At 57.9% G+C, this 12,008-nt stretch overlaps 1 protein-coding gene across 7 annotated transcripts in view; it reads left to right on the forward strand.

Annotated features, from left to right (window-relative positions):
• The first annotated feature begins 41 nt into the window (after positions 1 to 41).
• ELFN1 (extracellular leucine rich repeat and fibronectin type III domain containing 1) overlaps positions 42 to 12,008 on the forward strand; it is a 190,827-nt gene continuing 178,860 nt past the window's right edge. For 5 of the 7 annotated variants that reach the window (XM_075899588.1, XM_075899584.1, XM_075899589.1 and 2 more), the window contains exon 1: positions 42 to 483. The gene's annotated coding sequence lies outside the window, so the exon portion shown is untranslated. Of the gene's footprint in view, positions 484 to 6,987; positions 7,130 to 12,008 lie in introns of those variants that run through there. The other 2 variants (XM_075899587.1, XM_075899585.1) reach the window with 2 other exon arrangements.

The raw sequence follows: 12,008 nt of genomic DNA on the forward strand, positions 1-12,008 counted from the left end.
ACCCCCTTCCCTCCCCTCCCCCTCCCCCCGCGCCGCTCCCAGCCCCTCCCTCCACTCGGACTCCTACATTAAACCTTTGATCACGCTCGGCAAGAATGTGCTACTACCTAAGCGCGGGGCAGCGCCGCTGCTGGATGGCCGCTTCCCAGCCCCGGAGCGCCCTGGACTAGATGAACCCGCCCCCCCTCCCAAGCAAAGAGCGGAGCCCAGCGCTTCCCACCGCGCCTCGCCTGGCATGAATCCCGTTGCATTTCCTGGATCTTGGAGGTTCCTTGCTTGACGCAGTGAGGAGCTGCAGCCCTTTCGCTTCTCAGGCCGAGTCCAGCCCTGGGATTTGTCTGTTTCAAATTTCCCGTCTGGAGTAGGAGCTGCAGGCGCGGGGGGTGTGGATCAGCCGGAGAACGTGTCCCCCCCCCCTCCCCCGGGCGGAGACCAAGGACCATCCGACCCGGCCGAGGGACCCCTCCCCCATGGCGGAGACAGGTAGGTGAGCCGGGCTGGATGGGATTTGCCTGGCAGGGCGGCGGGGCCAGCAGCCCACGCCGTGTCCCTGCCTTCCCTTCCCGTCCCTCCCCTGCCGCAGTACTCGGGCAGCGGGCGCCCGCTCCCCCTTCCCCCGGTGGCTCCGGGCAGCTGAGGCGGAGATCGGTGGGCGAAAGGGGCCGGCGATGCGTAGGGAGCAGCCAGTCCCGGTGTCCGCCCACCCAACTCCGCGCTCTCTTTGCAGCGCGACCCGGTCGCTGGCCGGCGCTGCCGCCTTCCCCTCCCCCGCTGCCCTCTCCCCATCCCGCGGCAGATGTTGCCGGAGATAAGCCCTCTTACCCCGGGCTCTCCCAGGCGAGCGCTCAGCCGGCCGAGCCAGCCCGAGCCGCTCCTGCGCTCTGGGAGAGGCGCCAGCAGCCGGACTGGCCCGCTCCCTAGCTCGCCCCCCTTCGCCGGCATCCCGCCAGCGTCCGTGCAGCCAAAGGAGCCGGCGGGTGGCCGCACCGGCTCGCCCAACTTTTCGGGCCGGGGGATTGTCGGGGCTGAACTCGGCTTGGCCTCCGTGCCGCCCCCGCCAGGAGTCCCCGGGGCTCTGCGGCGTCCCTGAAGGCTCTCCGGGTCCTGGCTCCAGAGCGCCGAGCCAGTCCGCGGAGCCGGCAGATTTCAGCACCCACGGACAGCTCCCAGCCGGGCGCCTCGGGCTCGCAGGAGCCCAGCCGGAGGGAATCTCCCCTTCCCTGCCCGGCAGCCGCCCCTTTCCTGAGGCTGTGGGGTGTAAAGAACTGGGAAGCTGCCGCCTGCAGCCCTCCTCTTCCTCCCGCAGCTCCGGGGCCGGCCCGGCCCAGCCAAGCGGAGCTCCTAGCGGAGTTAGGTTTCTCCCTTGCTTTGGGGAAGCTCATGGGTCCGCCTGCACTTTAGTAGCTCCCTGCGGCCTCGTCACTGGGAAGGTTAATGCAACGGTTACCTGCAGAGAGGTCTGGAGATCCGGGGCTAACGCGATCCGCGCCCAGGCTAGTTGTGGGGGAGTGGTAGCCCTGTGGAGGAAGAAGCTCGCAAGGCTTCAGGGCTCACTGTCCGCCGGCAGAGGAGGGAAGAGTTTGGCAAACCTCAATAAAATGTGTGTTGTGTGCGTGTGTGCACGCGGGCGTGACTGTGAGTGTGAGTGTGTGTGTGTGTGTGTGTGTGTGTGCACGCGCGCGCGCCGTGGCGGTGGGTGGATAATAGCGAGATGCCCAAATGTTTCTTAACAGGCGATTGAAATCTTCCTGACAGGTTAACTTGTGCTCAGATAAAGCTGTTTACTGATCGCTTTGGACCTTGTCGAAAATGACTAATGACCTGACGGTTACTGTTCCTGAGAGAATGCAACTTCTTAGCCCTGCAAATCAGGATGGCTTTCTCTCTCTCTGTGTGTGTGTGTGTGTGTGAGTGAGTGAGTGAGAGAAAGAGTGTGTATGTGTGTGTGTGTGAGAGAGAGAGAGAGAGAAAGAGAGAGAGAGAGAGAGAGAGAGAGAGACTGTCAGTGTGTGAGTGTGGCTTTCTCCGGGTGTGTGTCTGTGTGTTGATTTATCAATAGATTTCTTTAATTCGCACGTTGCTAATTTGCTTCTGAGTTGGCGGCGCTCTGCTTCTAACTCTCCACATGTCCTCTTTAATAGGAATTCTATTTTTGCAGCCAAAAACGTGCCACACATATAGTTTTAATTAAACGGAGGAGCAGGGTGGGGGGAACACTCTCTTGCAAATATGGGCTTGGATTTTAATCACCTCTTATCCCCGGTCCAACAATATGTGACTCTAATTGAAATGAGGACTGCAGAGAGTTATAACCTTGTTAAAGAAAAAAATTCCTATTGAACCTAAATGTTCTTCTCTTGACATCTCATCCTCCCTCCCACCCTCCAAGATTCCCCAGCATTGGCTAAGTTTTAAAATAATAATAAAAGCCAGGCTGGACAGATGGACAGTCCATCTCTTTGATTGGTCTCCAGTGGGTTTTCTCCTCTATTAGATTATGTAGTTTTAGCTTGTAAAAGAGATTTCCTTGCTATCCGATGAATGCATTGCAGCCTTAATTAGAATGACAGATGTTGCTGCAAAGTTCCATCTCAGTAACAGAATTAATGATAAACACGGAGCATCCAGGAGCTTGCCAATCAGGGAGCCCATTGTGAAGCCGCAACCAGGGTTGCCAAATAATTTCGGTGATGCATTTTAATGAAGCGAGGCCAGTAACCCCTTAGCCCAGTGCCCAGAACCGGCCTCAGCGCACATTGACTCTTTAAACTGGGCCTGCCAGCCCATGCTTAGTCCGGGCTCTGGTGCACACGCATGTTGGACCCTGGACATTTCTTCCAGTCCATTTAAAATCTCTGTTCCTTTACAGCGTGATAGCCCCAGCGCTGCTGTACGAGATGCACTAAACGAGTCACGTCGGCCCTGCTTTTGATTTATTTACAGCGCCTGTTTCCTTGGGGTGCGAGGCAGGCTCGATCTTCCCGGCTCGGCCGCGCTGTTTGCGGAGGGGGTGTGTGGTGGAATTGGGCTGGGCTGTTACTCTCCCTCCGGCTCTCGCTTTCATTGGCCTAACACTCCGAGTCCTCACTTCAGGGCTGCCTTCGGTTTACTAACGCCTTCACTCCCGGGCAAAAATAGAACAGGTTGACTCGCAGGTTGCTGTTTTCCTCCCTCTGGAAATGTCAGCGTCTCTTCTAACAACTTGCCACCTGCTCCCGCGTGGAGCCGGGAAGCTGCAGCGAGGCCCGGCTCCCAAACCAACCCTGGCGCACGGCGAAGCTCTTTTCGGCGACCCCAAGCCCAGCCCGCATCCGATTAGTCCCACCAGCCCCGGTGGGGGCTGGATCCTGCGCTGCTCCAGCTCCGGCTGGGCCCTCTGGCTGCTCCGCCAAAGACCATCCTCCCCCCCGCCCCGGCCTCCCATCGCAGCTGATGCTAAGTCCCTTCTGGTAGCTGATACATCCCCCCTTCTCCGGAAGGAAGGTCCGACGTATTGGGCGCGAGGCGCGCCTTGCTGACATCTCCCCTGGCTTGTCAGGGCGGCCTCTCTGGCTTTCTCCCTGCAGCCCGAGAAAGAGCCGGGCTAATGGCCCGCCGTCACCAAACTTCCCCCCTGCTTCCTTTGCGCCCTGCGCAGGGGCGCAGTCCAGCACCGGTGCTCTGGGCTTGTAACGTACCGGTTTGATTCCTGCTGCCGGCTCCAGCGCTCACAGCGGCCCGTGGCCCTGCGAGGGGGCTCCTGTCGGGCGAAGGATTTGGTTTGGGGGCCCTGTTGAGTGGGGCGTGTTACACTGCTGGGAGACGTGCCACGGTCGCGCGAGGAGATAAGGGATCTGTGGGACTCGGGACTTAATTAGGAAGGGTGATTACTTCCCTGTTCTGAACCCGCAGTGGCTGCGCGCTGGTCCCCTCCGGTTCTCGGAGCTGTCAGAGAAACTGCTACCACTGACTTCCCAAACGACACTCCTCTTCCTGCCCGCTTGGGCTGTCTCTCCTAACCCACAGCACCCCCAAAGGCACCCACTGTCCCTAGCTTGTTGCTCTGTGGCAGGGAGCTTTGGATTTGGAGTGTCAAAGAAAATCCACTTTGTTCTTTCATTGCTGTGTGAGGATTCTGCATGGCCCAAGGTTTCCTTCCCTTTCTCAAAGCCCAGAGCCCCTCTTGCGGACCAGCCTGCCCTTATCTAATGGTTTTAACCTGCCACACAGGCCCAGTTCCCTGAAGAACTGAGCCAAAGGTCTGGGGATGTCACACAGTGATGTCATTGAATACACAAGTCTCGTGTTAGTCTGCATCTGCAAAAACCGATCTGAAAACTTGAATATCTGGACACACACAGCCTTTGCTGTTGCATTCACTTTCCTAGGAGGACTAGACAGTCGCCAGATTCGGATCACAATTTCCTTCCATCGTCCGCCTCGCTCTCCAGCTCGGCTGGGTATTTTGCTCCTGACTCTGTACCAATTAGTCGGTTCCATTCGAATTCTGAGCCGATCGCTGCTACATCAGGGCGACCGCTTTTCCTATACACTTGTTCGAGTAGCAAGCACACACCCAGCCAAGGGGTTCAGCTGGGTTGCTCCCAGCTGGACTGCTTCCCTTCTCTTGATTTCCACTCATCAAAAGGTGCTTTGGTCAGATTTTCAATTTCTGCTATCAACAGGCTTGCCCAGTGGGGGGAAGGCGCAAACAGCAACTCACATGACAGTGACCTTTTAGCTCGCTCTCCATTAGAGTACACTTTACTTGCCCTTTCTGTAATTACGGTCCTCAAGATTTAGCTGCAGATACCTTCGCTCGGCTATGGGAACAACTTCCTTCTGCTAGTGTGAGACACTCTATTGCCAGTTTGCGCTGGATTACACACTGAAAAGTTTGCCGCGGTGAAGAAAAAGATCATTAATATAAATGGATTCCAGTGTTTCCAAGGGGGGGTGCCGCAGTCTACATAAATGACATCTATTAAGGACGCCGTAGAGTGAGCAGTTGGTGCCTGGCGAGGTGAATTTCGAATGATTTCAGAATGTTCCCACATTAATGGGGTGTCGCTCTGAAGTCTCCGCCAGCGCCAAAACACCGACGCTGTAAAAGGGGTGTGGGGGGGGGGATCAAGACGCCTTGAAGGGTTTGCAACCGGCAGTCTTGGTTGAGAGGTTCCTTCCTCACCTTAGATTTATTGTAGCAATAATTGGGCGGCTTTTTATCTCGCTTCCACAAGCTTAGGGGGAAGCGGCCCACGACTGGAGCGGGTGGGGACTGGGATGCTGGGCACCGCTGATCTAGGTGCGCAGGGAAAGCGGAGAGGTGGCTCTCCCCCGGACCGACTGGACAGGCTGTAAAAGGCAGTTCCTCTGACCCCCCCCCCCCCCTTGCCTTCCCAGTCACCAAGCCACAAGCAGCGGCTTCTAGGCCAACACTGGGGGTGGGCGCTGGGAGAAAAGCTTGTACCCGAAAGTGATGGGAAGAAAACAAAGCAAACAGGCATCGACCCGGCCTGTCCTCTTGGCTTGTCTTAAAATCTTTATAGCCGCATCTGGTGGATTTCCAAGGGCAGCGACTGTGGCCAAGAGGCGTAACATAAACGTGGTGGCAAGGCCGGGCCCACAAATCCCTGCGTTTATTGAGCGTGGGACAGAAAACAATCCTTCCCAGGCGTCGCAGGGGCAGGCCAAAGGCAGGTGGAAGCGGAGACGGGGACCAGGCGCAGCGTGGGCTCTCACACAGAGCTAAGTACTGTCCTGACTGCCCATCCCGCTTCCTGACCCCTCTCTTTTCCCTCCTCACTCCCTCGCTCCCCGCTCTGTTGAACCTGGAGAGCCCTTTGCTTGGACCCCGTGTTCTGTGACCGGCCCGCAAAGCCCCGCAAGAAGCTTTGGTTGCTGGCACCGGGCGCTGGGTAAGCACTGCACAAGGGTGGCTAGTTGCTCTGGTTTTGCGCCTGGGACAGGGGCGCGGGGCGTCAACGCCTCGCCACGCCCGTGTCCTTCTGTTGTTGGATGCCTAGTGACCGCGGCCCATTGGGCTCCCCCATGCCCTGTTTCCAAGAGCGTTTCTTCGCGGGGAGGGGGGGGGGACTGTTCTTCCTTCGGCTCCCTCTCTCCCCCAGGCCTAAGGGTTTCTCGCTGTCTCTGGGCTTGAGTCAGCTCCTTTGTATGCCGCTTGAATTGGCCAGCTGCTTTGTGGAGAGAGGCTGAGATCGTGCTGTGGGTACAGAGGAAGAGGGAAATCAAAGCTCGGGATGAAAACGGGACAGGAAGCTGGAGCTCGGAGGGAAACAAAGAGTAAAGAGGGAGCGAGGGAAGGGGAGCTCTCTGGGGAGCTGGCTGCCGAGCCGGCCAGATGGCTCCTGGCTAAGAGGGAGGGGCTGCAACGGAGGGTCTCCCTCCCTAGCCGGGGGCCAGACGGACGGACACACGGGCCCTGGAACAGCGAGTGCCACTGGTTCAAGGAGCAGCGCCTTGGTCCGGGGACAGAGAGGGGGTGCAGAGTTGTATTCACAGAGCAGGAAGCGTCCTCATGGGGGGTAGGGAGGCGCTACGGCTGAGTCCGGCGGGGGGGTTATCCACTTTTACACCCGGAGCAGTGAGGAGCGGACACATGGAGGATGCACAGAGCAGCGGCCGGGTGTGGGGAAGTCAGGGGCCCGGGTGAGGGCGCCCACAGTGATGGGCGCGAGAGATGGGTGAGAGCAGGACAGGGCCTTATCAGCTGGGCGAAGAATCGGCTCCCTTGTGCAGCTGAGATACTCCCGATCGTTCTCCGGCCCAGAGAGACAGGCCCCCGCCGGCTCATGCCCCCGGGGAGCCTGCATCCCCGCACCCCTGTCTCTGCTGACCTCCCCTTCCCCATTTCATCCCCGGGGGATCCCGCAGGCGGGCTAAGCCCCGCTCCCTGCCCGGCGTGTGCCCAGCTGCCCGGCGTGGGGCTGGGCGCGCGCTCCCCATTCTAATGAGAAGGCGGCTCGGAAGGGGCGAGGCCTCATTCGCTCTGCCTCCGCGCGCCAGGGGCCGGCCGGGGGCTGGCGGGGCGCGCGCGGAATGAATGAATCTCCATAAAGAGCCCCGAGCGGGAGAGCGCGCGGAGGAGGAGGAAGAGCTGGTAGCAGAGCTGGGCTGGCAGGGAGCGCAGGTAAGGGTCGCCCCTGCTTCCAGCGCAGGTCCCGGGGCAGCTCCTGGCCCAAACCCGCGGGGAAGGGAGGCGAAGGCAACAGGTGCGTGGCTGTGCAGGCGAGCTCGTCCCCCGGGCTGCGTGGGGCTCGGCGCCGACGACTCCGTGGGTGGATATTGGCTGGAGCTTGCACAGCCCGGAGCTGGTTTTTTCCCTGCCGGAGCTGCTGAGCGCTGTGCACAGCCATGGAGGTGGGGGGAGAGGTTCCCCCTTCCGCATGTGGAAGGGCAAAAACTTCCCGAGAAGTTTCTCCATGGGCTCGCTCCCTTCCCCCACCGCCGCCCCCGTGGCCTTGTTCAAGCTAGAACCAGGAAGCATGGGGAGAAGTGGACAAGCAGGGAGGCCAGTGGCTTTAACTCTCCAAGGGGAGGGAATCTCTGCCCATCTCGGGCCCTCCTCCCCCACACGCCCCGCCAGCGCTTTGCAATGGGCGAGCTGCGGGGTGGCTGGAGCGAAGCTAGTTCAGTGCTACTGGCCGGGCACAGACAGAGCCTCTGAGCGGCATGACCTTGCGGGCACTCGAGCAGCTCTAGGGCAGAAAGTCTCCCCACTCCCCGAGAGGGACACACGGCCAGGGAGCGGGGCTCTCGGCGGGGCAGGCTGGAAGCAGGGCGCTCCTCGCCCACACAGGGGTGCAAGTCCCTGGGCTTGCCTGGGAGAGGGTGCTGATGTCGCCAGCGGCGCTGAGATCTGGGGTCTCTCTTCCCTCCCCCGGACACCTGAGGTGGAGGTGTGTGTGTGTGTGTTTGGGGGGGCAGGGTTGATTGCTAATAACCCAGCGGGCAGGGGGAGCAGGTTTCCTGGCGATGTCCTCGCGGGTTTGCGCCTTTGCGCTCCGTGGGCTGCACAGACCCGAAGGGGCACGTCCCTGAGCGTTGACACGAAACACCAAGCAGGCAGCGCTTTCCCTTCAGAAGGGAAAACCATTTGTACTGATCTGAAACGCGCCATCTCATTACCCGGCGAAATCGAAGAAAACAGCTTCGAAGGCTCCCCGGGGCATGGATCTCGGGCTCGTAACTCGCTGCATCTTCATTCCGCTCCAGGGCGCAGGTTTTCCTTTCCCGGGGCTCGCAGCACACAGGCTGGGATAGCTAGTGCGGGGGGGAAGAGAGGGCCGGTGCGCAGAGCCCGCCTGGATGCAGGCGCGGGAGCCAGACACCTGCTGCGTTCCGGACCCGGAGCGACTTCGCGACCCCACCGCTTGCTGCACAGCGAAGTTTGGTGGCTGGGGGAGACTTGTCCCCAGCCGCTGCGGGGCAGGGAGAGGGAGGCGCGGGGAGATCCCAGAGACAGGCCCCAGCTGCCAGGCGGCAGGGAAAGCTCTGCCTGCCCCCAGGCAGGTGACACCTTCTTCGGGAGGCCCGGGCTCGCCTGGGCTGTTCCGGGCCTGGCTTTGCAAGTTTCTTCCCGGTTCCCCCCGGCGAGCCCTTGGGCCCGGCAGAGTACAGCCAGCCCCGAGCCCGCCCGGGACTGCCACCCCGCCCGCCCGGCTGCAGGAGGAAAGGGCAGCATGCTAGCGTGGCCCTGCCAGGGTCAGTAGCCGCGCCAGCCCCCTCGGAGCTGAGAACACAGCGAGCCGGGGCAGGTGGTAACGCAGCCCAGCCCTGGAGAGTCCAGCCTGGGCGGGGCCCCACGTCCCACTGGCGGGCCAGCAGCGCTGCCTTGGCAGCCGGCTTTCCCCGGACCCCCGGGCTCGCTCTGTGTCTATCTCCTTCTCGGAGGCCGGTGGGGCTGGCAGCGTTTAGTTTGCACTGCGTAGGTCCGTGCCTCAGGCACACTCACCTGTCTCCTGCTCTCTCTCTCTCTGTCTCTCTCTCTCTCTCTCTCTCACACACACACACACACACACACACACACACACACACGACTCCTTCCACACTCGCACACCGTGACACGGACAAACACACCCAGACACGCTCCCAATCCAACACACCGTGACACTGACACACACACACACACCCCGACACGCTCCCAATCCAACACACCATGACACTGACACACACACACCTCAGCTCTCTCACAATCCAACACACCGTGACTGACACACACACACACACCCCGACACGCTCCCAATCCAACACACCGTGACACTGACACCCACACCTCAGCTCTCTCAGAATCCAACACACCGTGACACCGACAGCCGGACTCTCTCACAATTCAACACACCGTGGCACTGACATACACACACCCCGACACGCTCCCAATCCAACACACCGTGACACCAACACCCCCGGACACTCTCCGAAGCCAACACACCGTGATACTGACACACACAGACTCTCTCACTATCCAACACTCTGCGACACTATGACACACACACTCCTTGATACCGTCGCACTCCCTCCCCCTTAGGTCACTACGGGGCCTTTTAAAGTATGGCAAACTAAACACACGGAGGCAACGCCGGCTGCGAGGCCCCAGGGCTGAACACAGATCTGGGCCCTCCAGCTGCTATTTCTCCTGCCAAAGCCGGGGCGGAGGTGGGTGCGATCCATGCACAGGCGCCCAGTGATCACGGCCGCTCCCTCTCCGAATGGGGTGCCCCGAGCAGGGATTGCTAAATTGCTAACTTTCCCCTGATTGGCTTCATCTGCCATTCAGAGCAGTCACTGCATTAGGGCTTGATTTTTTTCCACCTTGGAGTCCCAACCAGATTAGATTATGGATTTGGCTGATTTCATGCAACTGGGGGAGGGAGGAGTCACAGAGAGAGAGAGAACAGGATCCCCTGGAGGGGAGAGAAATCGTATCTAGATAAGAGCTTGTTCTCCATGTCTGCTTAATGCAATCCTGTTTGATCATCAGGCAGCACAAGATCTAACGCCTCACCAGGAAGGATTAGCCAGGAAAGGTCAGACTTCGTGTTCCTTTGATGTGTGAGGAGTATTATTATGAATGTGGGGGATTAGTTGTTTCATCCCTTCCATAGTCCAAGCAGCAACAAAAACATGCAAACAAAAAACCGTATGGTCACAGCTCCAAAGATTTGTATAATCTAAATTGGGGATGTGATACTGTAGTGTGGGGAGGGCAACAAACCAGCACCAGCAAATTCTGGTCTGTCCCTGAGCTGTAGCGTGGTGACCAGCAACCCCTGCAGCTGCCTAGGAATGTCTCTTTAAAAGGTCTCTCTGCTCCACCACATGGTGCATTAGCCTTTGCTGGCCACCAGTTCCGGAACTGAGCCTAATCCCAAGGATGGACAATGCCTGAGACTAGGAATGGCTAATCAATGCACAGCATGCCAGAGCAGAGACTTAACATATTAACTGTAATAGAAAGGTCTTGGGACCATTTCTGGTAGATGTCCTGGCAGTAGTGACATTCCAATGAGTGGATAATAGTCTAAGGTGTGGGATCAGGAAGGCTGCTTCAGGTGGAGTGAAGGGAAGAAAATCCCTTTGTGAAAAGCAGGCAAATAGGATGTGCTGGGTAACAGCATTGGTAGAATATAGGGAAGGAGTGGATTATGCAGTCAGAGATAAAGTCAGAGAAACGGGGAGAGGCAGGGGTAGGTAAAGCTTTGAGGGCATTGATAAGAAGGCTGAAGTTGCAATGGAGAAGGAGAAGCCAGCAGAGGGATTAAAAGTGGAGGTGGGATGACATAAAGAGGCCAGGTACATCATCCTGGTGATTGCATATTATACAGACTAGAAGGGGACAAGCTGGGTGACAAGGAGGCTTGAGAGTGGGGATTGGAAGGGAAAAAATCTTTGAGTTGAAGGTGGTGAGCTCCTGATGAAACTCTCAGAAAGCAAGATCAACAAGGCTACATCTACACTGCAAGGTTTTTGTGCAAATCCACCGGGTTTTGCACAAAACCTATGGAGCGTCCATACCTTAAATGCACTTTTGCGCAAGAAACTCAAGAGTAAAATGGCAGAACAAAGGTTTTTTTCTGCTGTAGATAAACCTTCTTTTATGAGACATAACTCCCTTTTGCTCAAGAGTTCTTGCATAAAAAGGCAAGTGTGGACGTTCCAGAGAGGTTTCTTGCACAAGAAACCCCTATTGGAAAAAGCACAGGTGCTCTGATGGCCATTCTGTGAATGGACATCAAAGCTTTCTTGCGCAAGAGCATCCATGCAGTGTGGACGCTCTCTTGCGCAAAAACACATTGCTTTTTGATGTGCTTTGAGGGGTGGACGTGCTCTTGCGCAAGAAGTTTTTGTGCAAGCGGTGTAGATGTAGCCTGAGAGAATGAGAGAAGCAGGCTTAGGACTCATCTGCTTTTGGATGGTCATTAGAGGTGTGTGAACAGATGAGCTCAGCCAATGAAAGGGTGCAGAGAGAGCAGGGAACTCTAAGAACAGAGCTTGGTGGGACCACCACAGAAAGCAGGAGGAAGACGACCCACCAAAAAGACAATGGAGGGTCATAAAAGAAAGGGAGAGACAGAGGAGCAGAGCTGTGGGAAACTAAGGAAGGGCAAGAGGTCGAGCAAGACCAGCAGCGTTAGCAGCCGCTAGGAGTCCAGGAGAGTGATGGAGCACTGACCCCTAGCCAGGAAGAGACCATTACACATCTGGGAGAGTGCAGTTTGAGGAGTGGAGAAGGTGCCAACTAGGATGGAGTAAAGAGACAAGGCGAGTGCATTTGGAGAGTGTGGAAGTGAGTGTATGTACAGCATCTGGCACAATGGGGTCCTGATCCATGACTAGGCCCCCCTGCTACTGTAACCCAAACAAATAAGAAGAAAGGAAATGAGGGGTAGTTGGAGAGGAAGGTGGGGGACGAAGTGCTAGCATTGTCGGGTTGGGGAAACTGGAATATGCCTGGTATATTCTGTGGGGCAGATGGGAGTAAGCGGTTGAGTGGGGGCAAAAAGGAGTGA

Source organism: Pelodiscus sinensis, chromosome 16 (genome assembly GCF_049634645.1).
Source record: "Pelodiscus sinensis isolate JC-2024 chromosome 16, ASM4963464v1, whole genome shotgun sequence".
Lineage (NCBI taxonomy): Eukaryota > Metazoa > Chordata > Testudines > Trionychidae > Pelodiscus > Pelodiscus sinensis.